The sequence below is a fragment of the Lissotriton vulgaris genome, chromosome 3_1 (genome assembly GCF_964263255.1).
Source record: "Lissotriton vulgaris chromosome 3_1, aLisVul1.2, whole genome shotgun sequence".
Lineage (NCBI taxonomy): Eukaryota > Metazoa > Chordata > Amphibia > Caudata > Salamandridae > Lissotriton > Lissotriton vulgaris.
The window spans coordinates 496,822,795-496,842,896 of NC_141689.1; the positions used below are offsets into that span (position 1 = coordinate 496,822,795).

At 44.4% G+C, this 20,102-nt stretch overlaps 1 protein-coding gene across 1 annotated transcript in view; it reads left to right on the forward strand.

Annotated features, from left to right (window-relative positions):
• DMGDH (dimethylglycine dehydrogenase) overlaps positions 1-20,102 on the forward strand; it is a 527,940-nt gene that overhangs the window by 504,165 nt on the left and 3,673 nt on the right. The gene's annotated exons all lie outside the window — the stretch shown is intronic.

The window sequence follows — 20,102 nt, forward strand, 5'->3', positions numbered from 1 at the left end:
AGATAATAAGTTCAAATGTAGACTCTTCTTGTCTTCCAAAACACAAAATTCTGAGTCTGAGTTGGCAGAAAGACGAGGCAGCACATCTTATGTCATACTGCAGAACGCACTGGGTCTCAGAGTATTCTAGCTTTCCTGGTGTAAACACAGTTTAAGACACACGAACCATAGCGCATATATTGACATTGCTTGCAACTTATAACATTGTTCATACATCTAAATATTACATGGGCGCACTTGGAGGAAAAGTCCTGTGGTAGCCGGTAGCCTTGAGACATCTGAGTTGTTTTGCCAGTCTTCTGTATTAAAAATAACAGAAATAAAAAAAAACATACATTTACAGACATAGAGATGTTAGAAATGGTGTAGTCAATTCTACAGGGGTAGCATGGTGCAGAGCGGGCAGGTCAAACTCCTGAGGACATGCGTGAAGCATCCACGCAGTACACCCAGACGACACACAAGGCACACCACAAAAAGAGACACAACACCAGTTTTGGTGAAAAAGAATAACGTTTGTATTGTCTCAGAACTGCAACAGAAATCACAGTAATCCCAATGCTGCACCAACTGGCGCCAGTTCAATATATACAAGGGAATTATTTACAGGGTAAAGGCAAAGAAGAAAAAGGAAAGTCCATTAGGGTCAATAGTGCAATTCAAACGTCAGCCTTAAACTTTAGCCTAACCTATTTGGTATCAGCATTAACATCAGACCTAGACATGCAGCAGACCTACGTCATGAGGCAGGAATCCATCAACAGTGGGCATAACCTTAGGAAAACATCAGGTGCAATAGTATAGGCAGAACACATTTGGCCAGAAACACAGTGGTCAGGCCTACAGCCTAAATTAGCACCTTCTGCCAGCAGTCACAGGGGACCTAGAACATGAATATCATAGGCATACACGAGTGAGCATATTCGGCATATCCTTAGGCCCACCACCCTCCTTGTCAGCATGGATATATTGGCCTAAAAGCATTATCCACAACCATAAACCTGTGGGCTTCAATCACCTTAGTTTAGGCATCACCTCCGCATAATCACCATAGCAAGGGGCATAAGACGCAACCAGCGATGCACAGGTAGTCCCCCCTGAAACAATTGCTCCCAACTTAAAGAATAACCGCTGGCGCCACTGCGCCCGGGAGCCCCTCTACTCTGGTACTCTAACCCTCAAATGATTCCCATTCTTGGCAAAACAATGGGCCACTGGCCCCAAACCGTTGCAGCGCCCGCAACTGCGGTGCTGCTGAGTGTCCTCCCGAAGTATTGGTCCCACCCTCAGCTCCTCAAGAGGCCTCCGGCAGTCCAACACTTCCGCCCCACTCACCGGACTCTAGCGGGGCTTCCTGGGCTCCAGACGACTTCCTCCTGCTTCCTGGGCTGCAGGTACGGCAACATGCGGGACTCTCTGCCTGACGCGAGAGCCCTGGCCGCAGCAGCACTCCGGCCGACTTCAACCGGGCCTGTCTTTGTCTGCAGGGGCACGGACCGGCAGGGTGGGCTCCCACTACGTTCGTTTCCCACCAACTGGGCTTCCTCAACGTCATGGGGGCCCCTCCTCACCTCCTCCTTCGTCGGACTTCCTCGGGTGAGGTCACTACTGCTTCTGCCCGGCTGGGCGGGACTCCCGGGTGATACTCCGGCCGACGCCAATCCCAGTGCGGTTCCCTGGCCCGGCCGGACGTCAGAAGCTCCGCCCCTGTCCCGGCCGGGCTGCCTGATTTCCGCATCGGCGGCGCAGACTCTTCCCGGGCCGCGGCAGTGATTCCCAGGGATATGCGGGGTGGGCACCCGCTCAGGTTCAAACGCCGACATCCCACCAGCAAGGCAGAAATACAGAGATATTGATCTCCGGAGCAAACAAAAGAATCAGGCTACAGCAAAGCAAATGTTGATGTTATTCATCCAATACGTTCAATATCCACCAAAGGTCATCAAGAGTAAGATTGAGAAAGAGTGTGGAGTGGGAAAGTAATAGGAGATCTTACTGGCAGCCTCTACTCTATACACACTAAGGATGGCATGGGACAAAGAGCCAAAGACCCGTAAGCAAGGCAAAATGGACAAATACACTAAAGTCCTGCCTCCACCGTTGGAAACAGAGGGAGACCCTCAGGGACCAACAGATAACACTGCCAGCTCCTATATCGGAAGTGGAAAACACCTCGCAGATCTAAAAACCGACGTCTCCAACCTTAATGGCAGCTATGAGAGAGGTGACATGGAGAGTGGATGACACTGAAACTCGGGTTGGGAGGAATAATCTCCGCTTCATAGGATTTTTAGAGGGAACAGAAGGCTCGAACCCTGCAGCCTTCTTGCTGGACTGGCTCTGGGACTCCCCACCAGCTGCAAAGTTCTCACCCGGTTTCATAATCGAACGTGCCCACAGGATGCCTGCTGAGACCACAGCCCGGGGCTCCTTCCAGACCACTGATTGCCCGATTCTTAAATTTCTAGGGTCATGATCTAATCTTGCATGAGTCTCGATGAGTGGGTGAAATCAATCATGCAAATAACAAAATACTGATTTTCTCCGATTACTCACAAGAGGTCCAAAAGCTGCGGCGCATGTTTGACTCTGTGAAGGTGAAGCTAAGGGCCCTACAACTTTAGTACATGTTATTTTTCCCAGCTAAACTGAAGGCCATCTTCCAGGGCAAGCCTCACTTCTTACAGACTCCAGAAAAAGCATGGGCCTGGATTGAGGAGTGTCCCTTCTCAAGGTTGAGAGCAGAAACTATTGGTGCGACACAGAGACTCCCCGAAACAATCAGAACCCAAGAGACAAAGGGAAAAACAGAGACGTCTTCCAGTAAGACTGCACCAGACACACATCTGGATCCCCATGATGAGATGTCCACAGGCACTGGAGAAGGGGCGGACTTCCGAATCAGAAGGCTACTCGATGTAAGCTGAAGTTAGTAAATTAGGATCCAACCAGTTGGCCTGTTCCCACTCCGAACTCTCAGGCAAGGGATACCTTGCGGACACAGACAGCAACCACCCGCTCCTTAAGAAGATTAACCACTTGGAAAAGCCAGATGCCAAACCTGAAAATTCAGAGACGCTTCATCAGCCTGGCAAGACTAATGAAAAAGGCTGAGATATGGGTTTAGCCGCGAGAAGAACAATTATAGCCGGCTGAGAAGCCCCCTGGACACTAGCAAGTCCAATCTTACTGAGCGAACAGACTTACTCAAAGTTCATATACTTTTTTGTTGTTTGAGTGAATCAATAGAATAGATAGGGAAAGGGGTGGGACTACAGACCTCTCAGGTTACACCTACGCCAGGTTGTCATGTTGACTGTTCGAGGGGTGCGTGTGAGAAGTGGGAGAGAGTGGGGTGAGGAAAGCAGTTTAGGGATCCAAGTATTATAGATAGATTAACAGTTAAGCTTTTTCTTTCACTTTCAGTCAGCAGTAGCAGCCTCAGAGTCACAGGTAAAGACAAGAGAGATGAGCTTTCCCAGGTCGGCGGGAGAAAGAGTTTTCCACACAAAATGAGTGAGGGAGGATACACGGCATTGACGTGGAATGGCAATGGACTAGGAAATAAGGTTAAGAGAGGATTAGTCACAAGATATCTAAAGAGACATAAACCTGATATCGTCTTACTGTAAGAAACTCACATAATGGGTACACACTATGCCTTTTTGGCTAGGGGGGCATACACAGTGCTTGCACATGCGGGCTTCTCCTCTAGAGCCAGAGGAGTTGCACTGTCGATTAGTAAAACACCTCCCTTCCATGCGACCAAGTCCTGGAGCGATCCTAATGGTACCTTTGTGGCTGTACAGGGCACTTGGGGGTGGCGGGAGCTGACATTAGTGTCTATGCTCCACCCGACTATAGAGTCCGACATTAGACGTCGTAGCTAGAATCTTACAAGAATCCTGCCCTTCTACACACATAATTGGTGGCAATTATAACAACATGAAACACCTCAGGTAAGGCCACACCCACATAGGTACCGGAACTCGCATACTCACCCTGCTGGCTGCGTTCCTAATTCACTGGGACTGACGGACCTTTAGCATCGTCACCACTCACTGAACCGCAGCTATTCATACTTTTCCTGAACACACAAGGTCTTCTCTAGGCTCGATTACCTCTTCGCCCTGGCGGTTGAGATAAAAATTATAGACAAAGCAGAGCATCGAGCAAGAGGAATTTCTGACCACTCACCGCTTTGGTTAACGGTGGGAGGTAGAACGCATAGACAATGGTCCGAATGTAGACTGAACACATGAGAAGACACATAAGGGAGCGATAAAATCCGAGAGTAAGCTCTATTTTAGCGAAAACAAGGACTCAGTACCCTTGGCGACAATATTATGGAAGGCATATAAGGTGGTAATTCGTGGTAGGGCACAGGATGTCATAGCGTGCAAGCGAGGGGAGAAGGTCTGTCAAGTGGAGGCAGTAGAGAGGAAACTCCTCCAACTTGAGAAAGACAGAGACACGACCCAATTGCTCCAAATTACTCTCACACGCCGGGAACTCCGAGACCTGACAGAGAGGGAGGTAGAGAGACAAATTCAGGCCTCCCCACACCGACTATGAGAGTCAGGAGACAGGGCAGGGAAATTGCTGGCCTGGTTAGGCAGGAAAGAGACAAGAAGAGTGTCCACGATACGGAAAGGTGAAGATGCGTACACCTCACCATTGCCCGTTTCTATGCAGGGCTCTACAATGCCAAGACACTAGCAGGGGAGTCCCAGATAGTTGCCTACCTTCGTGGAATAGACACCCCTCCAATGACTCCTGAAGATCAAGAGGCCCTAAACACAGACATTTCCCTGACATAACTGCTAGAGACCATTAACAGACAGAAGTCTGGGAAAACCCCTGGTCCAAACGCACTGCCGGCGTAATTCTTCAAACACAGCACTTGTTAAACGTGTATAAAGGAGCAAAAGAGGAGGGAAGACTCCGATTAGACCTCCGTAGTGCAACCATGATGGTGATTCACAAATTGGGGAACCCACCCAAGAGTTGTGGGTCCTATCGCCCATTCTTGTTGCTTAATGTGGAAACTAAAATACTGGCCTCCATACTAGCGGCGCGCCTGCTTTCAGTAATCACGTCTCTTATTCATCACAACCAATCTGGCTTTATGCCCAAACTCGCTACCCACTTAAATCTCCATTTCTTGTCCAACTGTCAAGACACGGTAAAACACAGATCCGTCCCCCATCTATTCCGTTCCCTACATGCTGAAAAAGCCTTTGACACAGTCCATTGGCCCTTCATGCGTCAAGTCCTGGTGAAGTTTGGATTCGGACAGTTTTTTACACTGGGTAGACTTACTCTATAGCAGCCCCAGAGCCAAAGTCCGAGTTAATGGGGTGCTGTCGCCAGATTTCCCAATAAAGTGAGGACAAGACAGGGTTGTCCTCTGTCCCCTTTACTCTTTGCCCTGATATTGGAACTGCCGGCATGTCAGATTAGAACCCATCCAGGCTTAAGTGGCTTCTGAGATGAGGGCTGCCTGAGAGACAAGCGAATCTCTCTTTATACAGATGACATCCTACTTTATATAACTAACCCCAATGAAACCCTCCCACTGCTACTGCAGCTGTTCAAAGAATACAGATGCCATGCGGGCTACAGTATAAATTGGAACACATCGAATGTATACCCTGTGGGAGGCAGCATCAATACATACACAGTACCGGGACCCCTTCCCGTCACTTGGGAGGGATTTAGAGATTTGGGTCTCTTCATCTCTACCAACAAATTAGACTGCCTCCATAATAACATCAAGCAGATCATCCCAGAATTACCGGGAGGATGTAACCAGATGGTAACGGCTCCCTCTGACCTTGCTGGTTAGAGCGGCCATGTATAAAATTATCACCCTCCGCAAGCTACTCTACATTCAGCAAAACACATATCATAAAATCCCAGGGCCTATTTTCAGTATAAATAATGATGAACTCCGTACGCTTCTATGGGATGGAGGTCACCCAGTAGTGTCGTTACAGACGCAATCAATAGAATAGAGGAATTGAGCTACCAGACATAGTCTTATTACCGAGCCACACACCTTATCTCAATTAAAGACTGGGGACACACAGTGGGAAACAACCCGACTTATGCCCTGGAGAGACACCAATTCCAGAAACGCACCCATCTGCATTACATCTATGGGGGCTCAAGGGCTCGGGGACTGTTGCCCGCCACACAGAGATCGATAGAGGCATGGAAGGGGGTAGGGAGACCAATGCAATGGGATAAAAACTAACAAGGGCACCCCACTTTGGGGGGGTAAGAGACTACCAGAAATATCTGGACTGCGAGGCTGTAAGAAATGGGACGTGGTTGGTATCTCTACAGTGGGTGACCTTTTTTAAAAACTGAGGTCCAATCCCCTTCCCGACACTTCAAGCCGAATACCAGCTTGTAAATACACAAACATACAAATATTTGCAACTGCAACACGCCTGTAGAGAAGGGTGAATAGATGCAACTGACCTCCTAGAATATGCACCACTCGAGGGTAGGTTGCTACAGGAAGAAATACCTGCTCAGGCAGTTTCTTTTAGGTTCAAAACGCAAATCAATAACATCCCCGACAAACTGAAATCCCTGCGGTCCAAATGGGAAGACACTACAGGTTCACTAGAAGATATTGACTGGGAGAGGACCTTGATACATCCAAGGGAGGATGTAATTAAGCTGCGATTGAGACTGGTACAGGACAAAATCCTCCATGGGGTCTATTATGACAGGGCCCTGCTGCATGCCAAAGGGGAAAGCGGTGTCACCCACTTGCCTACGCTGCAGAACTGAACGGGGTACCTATATACATACACTGTGGGAGTGCCAACATGTCCCAAGATATTGGGCCCGGATACTACAGGAAATGAACGCTATATTAGAGGTACAGGTCACCATGGAGCCTAAGTATGCACTGCTTGGAATTGCCACAGAAGTCGACCTACCTAGACACAAACTTTTATTATATAATCTAAGATTGATAGTGGCTAAAAGGGACATTGCCAAGCACTAGGGTGCCTTAACTGTACCCACAATACAAGAATGGAGAGTTAATATGGACTTATATGTGGCAGCGAAGAAGACGACATACGCGGCCAGAGGCTGCCCCAAAAGGTTCACCAAGATATGGGCCCCATGACTGAGCTACTATGGCTTAGAAGTAGAAGGGGCAGAAGTCAATAACACACACCTACCCTCAAAAGACCAGAGTACAGTTGGTGACTCTAGCACTCTATATGCCCCAGCCTATCGGAGGAGATTCCTGCCAGACCTGGGAATAGGAAAGAGAAGTGAATCATGGAATATTTTCTTGTTCCTTGGAAAGCTCACCGAATGTATATATGCTGAATGGACTATCTATAATGATTCTCTTACTAATGTAATGACTGACGCTTTTTTCTTTTTCTTTTCTCATTTGTCGAAAATGAAAATAATTAAAAAAAAATTAAGGAATCCCAGACCCACAAACCAGAGTATTGTTGGATATTACAGGTCTTGCAGTTGTTCTCTATAAGAAAGAGGGCATTTTTGTCACACGGACCTGAGTTTTTTGGTGCCCCTACCTCTGAATGACGATTTTGTTTTGAACCAATCTGTTGACCACACACCAGACTTCGAGCCCAATTTATCTTTTGGGGAACGGTCCGGCCTCCTCCATCACTACAGAATAAATTACTCTGTTGCCCTGACGGAGGCCCCTCCCATCGAGGTGGTTCCTGGCAATGTGTTGTATCCTTACTGGACTGCTCCGTCCAACATGACGGAGCTGTACGTCAAAGTTTTACGTTTATTTTGGGGGATTTTCTTTTTCCTCCCATGGTGGAGGCGGGTGGGGGTTGCATTGAGCAGACTTCCATGCCCCATACCTCCATGTTTTTCCTGGCAGTTAAGGGCACTGAAAACCAGCTATATGTCCACCCATCTAAATTACGTGGGCGGACACACAGCCAAACCCCCGCCGACCCACTGGAGTAGTCTCCGCCGTCAACAAACTATGTTCCGCCCACATTTAAATTGCCAAGATATAAATCTGACCATAGGTTTTGATTTCAACCTTGGTGTGTAAGAGCAGGAGATGTGCCGCTCTTTGTGTGAACACTTGGAATATTGGTATTGGTTTAGTTTGTGTTACTTTCGTCGATCCTTTGTAGGATGAATAATCCAGTTATTACATGCAGGGTGGTGCAGCACCCAGCTGTGCCCTGGTGGGCTCAGGTTACTCAAGGCCTGCCTGCCGGTGCTGCTCAGGTGACAGAAACAGTAACACAAAGAATGGAAAGAAGTTTAAAGCACAATTGAGAGATATTGGTTTTAATTTTCATTGATGCTCACTCATATGGATCGAGGAAATAATTTGACTGCACCTGCAGGCCTGGAAACATTTAGAAGGCTTGCCTTAGAAACTTTTAATGGCATACACTGTTTTCTACACTCCTTTAATATCCACTTTAAGAGTTTCAGTATTTGAACTTCTTTTCAGTCTATCGTATGTTAAGCCCTGCCATACTGTATTCTGTTAGGCCCTGTATACTATTTTGATCTAGCAATTTTGTTTGTGATATTGGCCTTCTCCTCAGATCAAGGTTTTGTGGGCTCTGCAGACCATGCACCCAGGCTCATTGAATAACGCTGGCATTCAAATACTGGTTACATCCTACTCTTCCTCTCATTAATTCACTGGCCAACTGAGTGAATAACTACATTTATATAGCACACAGTCCAGAAAATCGTATTTGTATTCAGTTTAGAAGATTTAATTAGTTTATCTAAAATATAGTGTTTAGCCCTGTCACAGTCTGACAAGTTGGAAAAAAGTACACCAATTAGTACCTATATTGAAAATATTTGGTAAGGAAAAATTAGAAGCACGGCCAATGGAACATGGCCACACATTAACAGTTGTATTATTAATAGATAAAAAGAAGATAGCATAAGCTAAAAAGCAGGTATCTCATTCTGAATAACACTTACAAAATAATATGCCTTTATCACAGCTAACTTAAATGCTAGTTTGTGGGTTTAATGGGGAAACCCTTGCGTTGGAAGGAGGTAGGCTCTGTTAAGCATGTTTCTCGATCACAAGGTGACCTTCTATTGCTTTGTAGACTTCTGGCAGTTTGAACTTTACTAAATCTGGCAAGGTGGTAGTCTAGTAAGGGCTGTACTTTGGTATAGGATGCAAACCTGTACCTGCTATCGTACTGCTTCAGGAAACAACCTAAAAAAACAAACTTTATATCATTGTGCAAGCTATAAAGAACTGTCTCTTCCCAAAGAAAAGATCTGAAGGGGCAGTCCAGAGGTGATTTATTATCAGAACCAAATCACCATTTCCAAAGGAGATTAGTGTCTTCTTAAAGAACAATACACTACTTTACCACATTTTGCTCTTAATATGGACATTTTTTAAATGCACTGTCGGTGAAAAATTGGCTCCTCCGGCTGCATCTTTCCCATTATGAGTTTAAATAAGTCTGCTATGGCCGAGCTCTATATTAAAGTCTGGAATATGTGTAGAAGCCCCGCACCCTCCCAGCAGATTGCAGTACGCAGCATAGGAGGTGGATACCAGCTCCTGCTCCCCACCAAGTGATTGATATGAACATGCCAGCCTTTCAAATGGAGGGTCGGAAGGCCCATGCCTTCTTGACCAGACTTGCTGTTTGACTGAAAAGAATCCTGTAAAGCTTTTGAGGTCTGATGTTCTTGTCAGAGCATGTCGCAGGCAAATCCCATTAAACAAGGCTGCTCTGAAAAAGGACGGTGGGAGCCGTATTTTAATTCTCCTTGGGGCCCATCTTCTGAAACTTGTAATCCCAAGTTTCGTTTCTGTCCTTCCATGTGATTATGCGGGTCATAATCAATAATGTCTGGTTTTGAACTGTATTTGAATTGCATTATTCTGTTGAATTTTTTTAAAAGTGATTTCTATTGATTTTATGTACCTTGTTTACCATTGTATTCTTAAATGATTGTATATTTTCATTATATATGGAATAAATCTGATGTTCTTTTTATATATTTAGTTGTATTTGTATGATTGATGATCATACGGTTTTAAATTGTATGTAGATCAAGGGGATTTAACTTTTTAGGCTGTGATACCTCAATTCCCTTGACTTCTCCAAGGGGTACCTCTTTTTCTTAACACATCGACTAGCTGAACACAGCCTAGGTCTATCCTTGGACGACGACGTGCAACTTCTTGCCAACATTGGTACTGGCAGCACCTCCTGGGATACATGGTTGCCGTGGTCCTTCACAGTACAAGTGCAACTCATCTGGCAACTTTACTGGTGGCCCTTCCTGGCATACTGGGTCACTGCAGCCCAGCAGAATGGCGCTTTCTCATGGCTTAGTTCACAATGGCCCTCTTCTGGCATACAGGGGTCAATGAATCGCAACTGCACATAGGCAATAACTTGATTGGTGCACAGCCATTCCCTCACATATTATTCAAGGAGTCCTATCTGCAGAGCTCGCCGCTGGACCTCACTCCCTCCAACGCTCTCCTCTTCCTCACAGGGTTAAATGGTATTGGCAAAAAAGCAGTCACTGGTGCTCCAGAGCAAGTGATTTTTTTTTCTCTGGATTATTTCCCCTCACCCAGCAAGGAGACTGGCAGGCATTTGCTCCCAGTCCTGATCACAGGCAGAAGTTTTGCATAGCTTCCCCTTCTCATCTCGTCTGGCTGCTCGGCAGATGACCGAGTTTGGGGTCTCAACCTCCCCTTCTTACAGTCCATTCTCCCAGCCCTACGGTTTGATTCCTGATCAGCCCCATCTCATTCCTGAGATGTGTCTAGGCCCTTTCCTTGTGATCTATCACTGAATCAAAGAGCATCTGTTTGAAGAGTACACATAGGGTCCCTTCTTGTCATGTGTCCCGCCCAGCTCGCTGCAGCAATACCCAAATCTGAATGGGAGGAATTCTTCTTCTCCCCATCTCTTCACCAGGCAGGCCTGGGCCTGCACAAAATAGAATCCAAGGTCCTCTGTGCAATGTACCTTTGCAAGCATACTTTCATTCAGTGTGCTTTCACAGCACACATGCTCTCCAGTATTGTTACCTCCATGCAATGTGCCACTACACTCAGCGCACACATTCAGTCTGTGCGCACTGCTCAGTACTCTAGCTTTTCTGTATTTTACCAGGGTGTGCTAATTACAAACACACATACTGTTGCCACATACATATTCATCTTGTGCACCCTGCCCACCACTTCACCCTTTGTATATTGTACTTCATGCTAGTATACATACCACAGCACATGCTTTCATCTCACAAGCACTGCTCAGCACTAACTCTTTCAGGTCATGTATTCCTCACAGCATAAATGTGCTCATCACATGCACTGATTCCACATGTACTACACAGTACTGTTGTATCCCTGTACTGTAACCTTCCCGGGCACACATGCATCCAGTGTAGAGTCACTACTCTTGCGATGCACAGCTTTCCACATCTCCCTTATGTAGGCCAAGGGTGAGTTGAGCACACTGTGGTGGAACTTTTAGAGAAGCCTGTAGACCTCACTCCAAGTACATGGGGTAAAAAGGACCTGCTCACTACTACTGATCACTACATGCTATGCTGCCGTCATCGGACTTGTGCTGCTCAACTTCTGGTGAAGGCGTCAGCCTACCGCCACTAAGAGGGTAGCGCTTTAGGTGCTCCTCCCGTTCCAGCAAAACCGCAATATGTGTGATAGACCTATGTCATGGCATACACGCATGATTCATGTTTACCTGTAGCACAAGAAATCAGCATTAGGGCTCCATACAATAGAAGAATGTTGTACTCCGGGCAGGAGTGCACTTTTTCAGCTAAGCAGGTGCTCCTCCCCGTCCAACAAGACCACAATGTGTGTGATAGACCTATGTCATGGCATGATCCATGTTTATATGTAGCACAATAAATCAGCATTGGGGCTCCTGACCATAGTACAGTTGTGTACTCCGGGCAGGAGTGCACTTTTCCAACTAAGCAGGTGCTCCTCCCCGTCCAACAAGACCACAATATGTGTGATAGACCTAGGTCATGGCACACATGCATGATCCATGTTTACCTGTTTCACAAGAAATCCGCATTGGGGCTCCTGACCATAGTACAGTTTTGTACTCAGGGCAGGAGTGCACTTTTCCAACTAAGCATTGCATCTGCAGAGTTTTGCATTTTAACAGGTACTTATTGACGCACATGGTGTACGCTGGCCAACAAGCCAATACTGCCTTTTTGTGTACCATCAATGCAGGATGCGATTTCAAGGTTTGGGGTAATGGTCTTTTCCTTCTGTACAACTGGTGATGCAACGATTGCTGCAAATGTTTCACGATTTTAACCCAACACGAAATGAGTATTGAGCAGCTTAAAACCCGACCTTGGTCCAGTCTGGTTATTTGAGATGAAGATAGAAATACCTTGATCAACAAGGCAAGTCATTTTTAAATACCTACTCAGTGCAGGTCTGCAGTTCCATTTTGATGGCTGGTCACAAACACTCGCTGATGTGCAGTGAATGTCAGCTGAGCTCAAATGTCCTTCATCGAATTGAAATCTGGTTGAGGCCTAACATGACTTGTCGTATCCGTAGTGCGAGGGTAACAGCGCTGCACAATGATGTAGCGGAGGTCCAAGGCCTTGTTGGCACATGTATACAGGCTTAAAAGGTTTGGCAAAGTACACGCACAATATAGTCTTGCTAGACCTGTATTTCTTTTTAATCTGTGGTTAACCCAATGCAGGACAACTCCTTACTAATCTATAGATAGTTCGTTTTCTTTTATTCATCCTTTCTACACAATATGATACGGTGCGTACATATCATGCATAAACACGTATATACAGAAATGGTGTGGAATCATTAGGCATACTTTATAGTCATTAATAAGATAACATTGCATTAATGATAAAGAACCATCACTTCTATGTATAACATAAAAATATACTTGTGTGATGCTTTGCTTTACATAAGTTACAAAATAAGCTCCATCATCGTCCCCCTACCACCCATGCATACTCAGTCATACCTCATACATATACAGATTCATTTATGTTAAAAGAACCAGGCCGCTAAAAGCCATCAACACTCGAGTACATTGCTATAAAGCGACTTTTTTCCTTCTATGTTCAAGATCCAGCCATAACTGCAGTGCAGCAATCTCGTAAGATCCAGGACATGGTGTTTTATCCTCTGACATTGGCAGCAGCAGCAACAAAAGGGTTTGGTCTAAACTGTTTGAGCTTGGGCTGACAAATCCTAATGGCCTTTTGTGGCCAGTTTTCCAGCAAAGGCCACACACTTGGCTGGCAGTGTGTCAGAGGCCGGAGACTGTACACGTGTTACTCCTCTACTCCTTGATCTGATTGCTGTTTTTCCAAGAGGAACTTTCTGCCAAAAGTGAGCATCATCCACGGGAATTTACTATCAATCTGCGTGTCCACTTCAACGACCAGCTGAAGACTATTTCATCGGTAGAAAAGATCAACTTGCGTAGACTTCCTGCACAAGAAGTATACAAACACTGACAACTCAATCTGAGAAACTACTGCCTGGAGATATGGATTCAATTGGCGATAAAATAATCACCAACGCCTGGGAGAAAATTGTCACCTCATTTGTTAACCATTATCAACTGGAGAACACTCAAAAACGGAGTAACAAACGCAGATACGAAGGCTGTACAGAAACCATCGATGAGTTGAAATGAGCATATAGAGTGAACTGGTGGAAAGCAAAATCAGGCTTTAAAATTCAGAGATGTCATAAATGGGCCGGCACCGGGGACAGCCCTTCTTTTTTTGAGGCTTATCTGTCAATTAGACGGCCCTCCATCTGGAACAAACTGTTTTCAAGCATAGTCATGGGGAAAAAATGACTGCAATTTTGCTACATCCAGGAAAATACTTGCCTATCAGTGGGCAGGGTGACTGCAATACACACACTTAGTAATGCCTTGAAGGATATCCCCACGACGAGACATGTGGGGCAAATATGTACCCATAGAGGATTATGGCCTCCTGACCTTGGAAGAATCAGGTATACTCAAATTCTGGCCAGATATTTAAAGTAATGGGGCACCACGACCAAATGGAGTCCTGCTGGCAGTGTTCAAACAAGATGCCAAATTATGGGTAAGGCTTCGATAACACTCTACAATTCTAAGCACCAAAACTATCCCAGGGAACTGGTGGGGAACAATTCTGTATACAGTACATAAAAAGGGGACAATCAACAAATTAGAAAACTATAGAACTTTAGCCCAGCTCGACTCTGAACAGCCAGCGATCGGAGGCCTAAAGAAATGCTAAAAGAAAAGTGAAGTCATTCAACCAGACGGATGGAGCATCTTGATTTACTCATGGCAATTTCCCCCAAACCATTGCCACATGTCTACATATAATATAAAGAATCTGTCCCTTCCTGCATTTGGAGCCTTCGGTCCCGAGCTTGTTCTCCCCACCGCACGGCTAGGTGGACCATGGGTGCCCGTATGGTCCTGATGAAAATTGCCTACACCAACCCTGGGTCGAAACGTTGACAGCTGTGTTCTCTGTATTTAATGTGGACAACAGTGATAGATTCACTGTGTCCTGTTTTGACATTCTGTTCTTGTAAATAATTTAGCCTTGGTTAAGGATGGTTTGGCCTTTTTATGCGTTTTTGATGTACACATTGTTCACTGCCCTCCCTCTATCACTCACCCTCACTTTTGCACATTGATGCACCTATTCCTCCCTTTGCCTTTCTGAGGCACCTATGCAGAAATCTGTGTGATAAATGTGCTGTGTTTGAACATGAGGCATTATATGTTCAATGTGATTAAATATTTTCAACATGTTTAAAAAGTGGTTATAATTTATTTATCAGGTGATGTTGATGTCTATTTAATATTGCATTACCACTGGGACCACCCCCTTATTGTACTGCATTTCACCCAGGTCCTAATAATGCTTCTGGGTTTAACCCCATTGTTGTGTAACTCAGCTCGACTCTGAAGCAAAGGTGTTTGTTAAATTAGTGCTGGCCGACTTTGAAGTTTGGATAAACTCATTAAAAATTGCTACCCTTCTGTCAGACTGGGTTCAAGAAAGACTGGAAAATCCGGGATAACCTTGCCTGTATTATACTTTTAACCAACAGAGCGATCACCCAGAAATCTTCATAATGTTTGAGCTTCCTAGACCACAGTGTGGCCTTTGATAAGTGCTGTCAAACCCAAAAATCTTTCTGCCAAAATTAGGAGTACAACATCTACCACTGCTTCAGTTTGCATATGATACTACACTTTTACATGTTACTGATATTGGTCTCCAAAGGACTTTAAATGGTCTCCAAAAATAGAATAAAATTAAAAAAATTCAAATTAAACATGGAAAATACCTTTATTATGCTAAATCGTAGTTTCTGTGGTGCCTTGGAGATCAAAGGATGCTGATGACTCAAGCCTATCAATATCTCGGCATATGAACTGACTCAATTTACTAATCAACCTAAAGCACTGAAAAGTCGTGCACAAAATCTGCAGAACCATTTAAGGAGAATAATTATTAAGCTACTTAGCCTCAGTGGCATGAGTGTGCTCCAGAAATTTGGAGCGAAGTTGCCTAAGCCATTATTTATGCGTCCCCCATCTGCGTCAGATGTTGCTTGTTGAACTGACAAAAATTCAGTTAAGGGTTATTCGCGTAGTTTTTGGTCTACCTAACTGCACACCGATCAGCCAACTGGAATTTGAATGGTGAACTTAACAAAAGTCTGCAGATGCCCAATTTATCAAGTATTGTTTTCAACTGAGGAGTGCTCTTACTGAGTGCATAAAAGTTTGCATTTGGAAAGATCAACAAGTCAATTTTAACATACACGGAAACATTGGCATTTTATACTGGAATAGCCTCTTAGGAGATTTGCAGTTAAAAGAACACTGGGACACTAAGACCGAACACGGTCGTTTTAAATTGCAAGCAAAGAATGCAGCAAGATCATATTTATATACAAAAAGCACTGAAGATTTAAAAAAACTGGCTAGAGCACAGCTGCTTTTCCTTTTCTATCAGGTGCCACTTCCCCAACCCGATTTACATTTGCACATGAAGCGATCTTTGATTAAAAAATGCATCCTCCTCAGGTTCCTTCTGTTCCTGTTAAAATCAATTGAATCCTGTCCATCTTGTTATTCATGTAGGTGCTGTCGAGGATGTGACTATCATTCCGAATCTCACATATGATCTGCATATGTCCATTCTTAAGGACCCTTTCAAGAAAGTTGTTATGTCCTTGTTTTAACCAGCTCGGAGTAAGGACACTCGAGGTAGCAAACGCAGCATGTCTGCAGGGCACTGACTTATAACTAGTGTCTCTCATTGAAATGTTTGGACGCTGCAATCATTGACCCTCAGAAATCAGACTGCAATGACCACGCGTTCTGCTGCCCTTTGGAACATAGATTTATGTTGGCCACTGTCTCTGCTTAGCACATGATTAGGACTAAGGATTGCCACTATTATGATTAATATAAAATTACAGCTTTCTATTAAGTGATTTTGGGTTCGGCTTTAGGTAGTATACTTATTGTGTAATTCAGGTATTAACTCACCCCACTCTTGTACATGGCACTTTACTTGTTCCATCGAAGGCTCGGAGATGGCGTGTACTAGTGCATTATATTTTTGCATATGGTCATTACTTGTTTTACTCGAGGATCAGCGTTTATTATGTGAATATGTTGCGAATATTTATTATTCATTGTAATTTATGAATTATTGTACTTTATCTCCACATATGGCACTTTATCTGCCCTCCTCAGGAATGAGTCAGTATCTTGTTCACCACTGGTAAACGTTAGTGTCCTTTTCTCGTGTATATGGCCTCTGTTTACCATGTTAATCCATGGTAAATTGTCATTGTTTTAGCTGCAAATTATTCATTCATGCACTTTACACTACACTTGGCTGCTAGTTACTGATGATATTTTAACCTATGGTGAATTCTAATGCATTGTTTATCTTTAATAACGTTCCAGATTAGGATTGGTTTTTACTATGCTACTTTAAGATGAATTTCAGTTTACTTAATTTGTGTGCATATTCAGGTTTTGATAAATTGTTTGATCTAAACCGACATTAACAGAATGCCCTTAAATGTTGAGGTAATTGCATTACAAATTGAGTTGTTCATATTCTTGATTTATCATCAAATAGTTTTTATGTTTTATGTTTTAAATGTATTGTGAATTTACTATTGTAATTGTTTTAGTAACCAAATAATATTTCCTTTTAAAATACTGATTATTTATAGTGAAAAGGGCCAGTATTTACTAGATTGTGTTGCAAGTGCATATTAAGGTAAATGTAGTCCCATTGCTTTGTGTGTGATATCTGTCTGGCCAGAAATCATTTTGGTCTAGATAGCGTTAAAATATAGGCCTAAAGAAAGCACGGTTGGATGTTGTGATGGACTAGAGTAGGGAATATCCCCAAAATGAAGGCAGTCCTGTAGAGATTTGCCAGATTAGATTCAGGCTATAATAAGCGTACGAATGTTTAGAGGAACATGTTCCTATGGTAAGCATATGAAAGTGTAGAGGAACTGGTTTGCCAATACCTGTTCCTTGACAAGCCAAAATTGAAGTAAATGAAGCTACACTGGTGTGTGAGAAATGTACTCTAGGCAAACCCCAGCACCCTCTATGATCGCTTCCACATGCTCTTTCCCTAGCAGAACCTAACTCTGCACTTGCCTACTCCATCCATAAGTAATATTTGTAATGGGTTACTAGAAACATAGGCATTAATTATTAGTACTCATTTATTTTTCTTTCACGAATATCTTCACATGGTTTCACTCCTTTCCCCCTCTGTCTAATTCGTCATAGCCAGCTTGACATCTCACTCTAGTTCTCAGTCACCGGCGCGTCTGTCACCTTAAACAGTAATATTGCAAATTACGGCTCTCTTTTTGCTTCTCATTACATGTAGCTTCTCTTGTTGTGTTACCACTTCACATAATTTACCCAATAATATGTTTGACTTTATAGTACGTTAGAACTTAATTATTCCCCCCCCCAACAGCAACTGTCCATCTCCTTATTGCTGCAGTCTGCCCCTGATCCCTCCGGGATTCAGTCTCTCCATCACAGCTTTTGTTACCAGTTGATTAACACTTTGTAATAACACACAGACAAGAGTGTTTGATCCAGAAAATACGGTTTATTTAGTGCCCACAGAATCGACTGACGTCCAAGCCAGCACCACTTAGAATGGCCACCGCCAACGGAACCAACTGTCAAAACCCAACATTCTTCGCTTGCCAACGGGCAGCGCAAGGTAAGGGCAGGGCAATGTCCTCGCCCGGGGGCGCACAGAGGACAAGACATTACACACTTCCACTAAGAGCAATGGGTATGAACCTGAGAAGAGTGTTGCTGGGATGATTAATCTATACAAAAGGGGATTAATCAGCAGCACTTACTACCGCTGCTGAATTGACTACTCTTACACTACTTCCAGCTCAGCATCCACCTTACCATAAGCACTACGTAGGAGGCACTACTTTCTCAATACAAGCCTCCAAGCTCTTGAGCACACTTCCGGCCAGTATTAGAAGCACCCAGTACCATGCAGTGATGGCTTATCCGCTAAGGCGGAGGAGCGTCGCCCCACTGCTCAAAAGGGAAAATAAAATGATAATAACATTGTTATTATCATTTTATTTTCCCTATTGCAGTCAGTGATGGGGCGGGGCTGTCCAGAGCAAGGTAGGAGTGGTGTGCACTCCCAGAGTGCCCATGAGCTGTTTGGCTGGCCCTCTATGGCTGCAGGAGCGGCTCCTCCGATATGGTGGAGGAGCGTCGCCCCACTGCTTTCTTTCAGTGCGGGAATCAAAAACAAAAAATGGTAATAGCTTTGAGTTATTACCACTTTGTTTTTTTTGCCGGCGGGTGGATGGGCAGGGCTGTCCTGCTTATGGAGCAGCAGGGCAGGGAAGGAGTGGTTTGCCCACTTATGATTTCGCAATGACTGTTACGTCTGCCCGCTCGGGCCTCCCAAACCAGTCATGAGCACTCCCCTGTTCTCCATGCAGGCTGCCTGCATGGAGAACATGCCCACCCCTACAGCCTCTGGCTGAGCGCCAGGTCATGGAGCCTGGCTGCTTGCTTCCTGTTTTTTAATTTTTTTTTAGTTTATTTCCCCGCCTACCTTCCCGGCCAGCCACCCCCGTCCGGTAGCATGCGCTACTGGTACCATATACACTTGTGAAAACTTGGCTATTTCCTAGATGGCTGCTCCACCAGCATCAAAGCCAAGTAAACAGTCTCACCCTTAAAGGCAATCCTCCGCTTACAACCCACAAATTACAAACAACTTACCTGGCAAAATGCTTTCATTATGCAAGTAAGCAAAAAAAGGACTGACGTATGGTTCACTGTTGCATTGTATATGTAGTGATGTACTTCCATATATAAGAGTTATGGCCCACAATAATACTACAACCATACTACGCAGCCATCAGCAACAGTTTCTAACTTATACCTATTAAATTAACATAAGACATATATGCTATAAGGGTTTCCCATCGCTAGTAATGTAGAGCAAAACATCTCTAAATGAACAGGCATGCAATATCTGAAGAGATCTGTCACATTCCTGGGCAATTTTGAAGCACTTTAATATATTCCATTCACTACAGATCCCAAATATCTATACAATATGACTGCTTCTATACATCTCAAATAGACACTTTGGTATGGGATGATAATACATGTCCACCCCAACAGATCTCTCCACGTCTTTCTCCCTCCAACCGTGCCAGCTCAGGACCAAAACAATACACAAAATCTCAGATTGGACAACTCAGTGCAGTAACTAGAAGAACACACTGTATCATTTGAAATTACGTAAATGGACCTGGAGAGCTGTTCAAAACTACCAGCTTACTGAAAACCATAAAACTGCACGTCTGTCTCTTACACTTCCAACACACGGCTACGCGTCCCATAACAATATAACGGCACCTTGGTGCTCTTCACGCACAACATGGAAACACTTTCCACATAGGATCAAAACAAAAACATCCTTCCAACCACATA